At 38.2% G+C, this 3,957-nt stretch overlaps 1 protein-coding gene across 1 annotated transcript in view; it reads right to left on the bottom strand.

Annotated features, from left to right (window-relative positions):
* LOC107741829 (deleted in autism protein 1 homolog) overlaps nucleotides 1–3,192 on the bottom strand; it is a 44,236-nt gene extending 41,044 nt beyond the window's left edge. Inside the window, exon 1 of the mRNA XM_016554611.1 lies at nucleotides 2,779–3,192. The gene's annotated coding sequence lies outside the window, so the exon portion shown is untranslated. The remainder of the gene's footprint in view (nucleotides 1–2,778) is intronic.
* Between the last annotated feature and the right edge of the window lie 765 nt (nucleotides 3,193–3,957).

Here is a 3,957-nt window from a genome sequence, read left to right as displayed (position 1 = left end):
GACTGCCAAGTAAATTGCACTGTCAAGGTCCAGAAAAGTATGAAAGACATCGTCAGAATAGTCCATCTGCCATCAGTGGTTCAACCGTAACGTTATGACGCGACGGGAATACTTTTTGTACGCGATGAAAACAAAAATAACGACTTTATTCAACAATTCGTCTCCTCTGTGTCTCTCCGCATCACTGTAGCGCCATTTTGGAGAATAACCACTGAACACAAGCAACGTACGCTCTTCTGTGTCAGCCGCGCTGCACGGATGCGCTGTTTTCGTTCAAATCAAAGCGTAAATACACGTAGAAAACGTATCCTTGTATCGCGGCTGACACAGAATAGCGTACGCTGCTTGAGTTCAGTGGTTATTAAAAAAAGAAATTGCTAAGTTGGCAACACTGCTCAGGTGAAGCTTATTCACTGCTCATGTGTCACTCATATTACGCGTTCATAACCCGCTGTCTCCGATGACGAACTTCCACTAGGTGGGTGCTCATTCAGCATGTCTACTGTTTTTGTTTTGTGCAGATATGCGTTATGTAGTATAGTTTCACAAAGCTAAAGTCAGACCATTTTGTTTTTGCTTAAATTAAACGTATGCATTAATGAATCATTCACAGTAAGATCAATAACGTGATTTTAGAATATCTTAATTTAATGCCAACTCTAAATATTTGGAATGTACTCGATAACAATGTCTATGTCTATCTGAAATGATAAATAAAACGGAAAAGGAAACAAATATAACCTTTTTGAATCTATTACATGACAAACACATAAATAGATATATATTTAATATCACCAAAAGGCTAAAACTAATAACGCTTTTTTTTTTGCCTGCCTGCCTGCCTGCCCCTAATACTTAAAACATTGAGTCTAAGTTTGAGACTGTAATGAGTGGATTTTGTTAGCTTTATTCCCATTACATTAAGCATTTCACAATGGCCTTGTCATTAGCTTTGCACATGCTGAGCTGCAGGCGCTCGGGTGAAGAACTGCAGTTGCCAAGGTTATCGACTGCCGGAGTCAATAATGTTTGATCACAAAAACAGTCATCCACAACTGAGCCGCCTCAGTCCAGCAAACTGCGCAGACAATGATGAATGGAAACAAATTTTCTTTCACACACTAACAAATAAAAACTCTAAATTACTGATTAACCGCATTCCCATTCAAAGTTGACACCTGAATCTTAAACTCAATGATGTGGTCACGACTTTTCTAGCTTCTCTAAAAGCTTTCGATCTGGATATTTTGAAATGACTCCCAGAGAAATAACACAAATCCCAGTGTATGCAAGTTATTTAGGCAAATGAGTGTATTCTATACAGACAATCGAACAAATGCTTCAGTCAAATCCGACACAATGTTCGCCTTTGTGTTCACAATTACTATGCAACCAGATGCCTTTCTGTCAGCCGCCAACATGATGTCTTAACTTCATTAGGAGAGTGAATGGAAACTTTTACACGTAATAGTATACATAGCCTAAATTGTCTTGATAACAACAAAGTTGTGAGAAAAGGCTTGACGTCTTGTTTTTAATAGTATTGGTGGTTATGCAAGATGCACATCTTGAAAAATAAGGTTTAATAAAATGTCAGCACTTTATAGTGAGTTTGAGCTACGGTTTATCACACAGGTGTGGCTTTCTCACTTACACTCTGCGTCCTGACAAATAAATGATCAAGTTACAGCATAACTCCACAGACAGAGGCGGCAAATAGGCAAACAATAACATTTTTAAGGTCTTTTTTTTTATTAAAATAAAACCATATGGAGTTATTAAAAAGAATAGCAATTGGATAGTTGATAAATTACTAATATGACCTAGCTGAACTAAGATATAACATGCTAAACGGCAATTTTATGCAGTATTTTGTTTGACATCCTTGTTTGTTGACATAATATTATTTGCAAGGCTGCTCTTTAAAAGGAAATCTGGGCCAATTAAAACCAAGACGATAAAAAAGACTAGAGAAGGTGAAAGAAATGAAGACAAGTAATAGCAACTTCATACATTTAACCTAAAAATCTTTACAGTCTTGTGCCTTTTATTGGGATAAACACACAGTTAGCCAAACATCTGAAAAGTCCCAGCTTGATCAATAAGTGTATGGATGCTTAGTAAATCACATTATAATCCTGAGATCTTTCAGACTGCGCTGGGGTCAGCAGCTGAATCCTATCATGTTATTTCAAGTGTCAGATCAGTGCCAAGAAATCTGAAACCTACTTCATGATCTCCTGAGCTGTGCTGTTTCAGAATACAAGATGAGAGCAAGACATGACGCATCAGTTTGTATGTGTTATAACCTGTCTTTTCAATTAGACTTGACTGAGTTTTACACATACCTCTCACATACATATCATGAAACGTGTTTTCATTCTTTGTAAAAAAAAAAATATATATATATATATTTAGCTATGTGGGCTCCTAAATCTTTTGACCAATTTCCATGACTTTTCAGCCGTTCGTGATTAATGAGTAAACATTATTGGCTGTAGAAATGTTTTACTGACATTGAACTGTTCTAAACGACGTGTATTCACAACAGAGATACTAAAATAATCATAAATAAAGAAATCCTCGAGTCTTTCCACGGACATGTCGAGGTTTCCCATTACCTGAAGTTAGATGGTAAAGACTGTGTTCAGAAACAGAGTTTAGGTATTTACATTTACATTCATTTCAACTAAGAAACGACCACCAAACGTGTACTGACTGGACGACATACGCTTCAACAGGACGGTGAAAAAAAAAAAAAAAAAGCTGCCAACAAACCTGAGAGAGTTTCTTCAGTTAGTCCTGCAGGAGAGAGTCTCTGGATCGGTTACTCTGAATCATTGCTCAGGCTGGAGCGCTCGCGCTGCTGTTACTCTGTAGCGCGTGAGACGCTCCGACAAAAACAGACACGAGAAACATTGTATCCCAGACGCTCAGCGGCTCACATACTCACATCAGACAAACTCAGATGCTCTTTCCATTAGGACACCAGCCAGTTAGCAACCTAGCCAGAGACATAAACAGTGGTCAAGCATCTAATTCTCAATCTCTTATATGAATCGGTCGTTTATATGTGCAAGACTTCTGGAGCAAGACTCTCGTTCTTATCTCGATCTATCGAGAGCAGGAGTCTGATCGAGCGCGGTCTCCACACACACTGCTGCTGATCTTCAGCACAATGAGCGACCGACTCTTTCCAACACCGAGCAGTCAGTATTTACGACGTCCTTCGTCGCTTTACGTTATTGGTTTGAGGGCGTTGTCATGGCGCTCGCTCCAGCCTCCAGTTACGCACAGAACTGTCCTCGTTTTCCATGATGGATGAATATCGCTTTGCTCTGGAGACTGAATAAATTATTGAATATATATATATATAAAGCAGAAAAATAAAAACATAAAAATAATAACAACAACAATTATATTAATATAAGAAATATTTTAATATATGGAGAAAATTAATTAATTAAGAAAGAAAGAAACAGCACCTCTTGAATATATTGAGGGGTATGGATGACATTAATGAAATAAAAGAGGCTTTGTGTCATCTGGGTGATCTCTGGCCTCCATGTTTTTTTGGGGATTGGGAAGAAACGAGAGCTTCTGTTGGCAAACCGCCTGACCGAGTGGCACTTCTGAGTCGTGCCCTGAAATACATTCCCTCACAAATGATGTCTGTAAAAGCATGTGGCCATATTCCTTAAGGACGACTGTGGGCCAAAGCCTGGAGAGCGAGTGGCTGATCTGGACTCGTTCCCGAAAACACACAATCATCTGCTGAAACAGGGGAAAAGGAGAAGAACCTGCACTGAATTGTTAATGATATTACAAGCAACAAGCATATTTTGTTCCTGTATAACGCGGTTAAACCCACTTAAACTTAAAAGCATATTTAGACAAATATTTTTGCTTGAAATTACACAAAGGAATAACAGGAACATATACTAATATACTTTTAAT

Source organism: Sinocyclocheilus rhinocerous, unplaced genomic scaffold (genome assembly GCF_001515625.1).
Source record: "Sinocyclocheilus rhinocerous isolate Xijiao unplaced genomic scaffold, SAMN03320098_v1.1 scaffold3724, whole genome shotgun sequence".
In the NCBI taxonomy this organism is placed as follows: domain Eukaryota; kingdom Metazoa; phylum Chordata; class Actinopteri; order Cypriniformes; family Cyprinidae; genus Sinocyclocheilus; species Sinocyclocheilus rhinocerous.
This window is presented reverse-complemented; position numbering and strand designations above follow the sequence as displayed.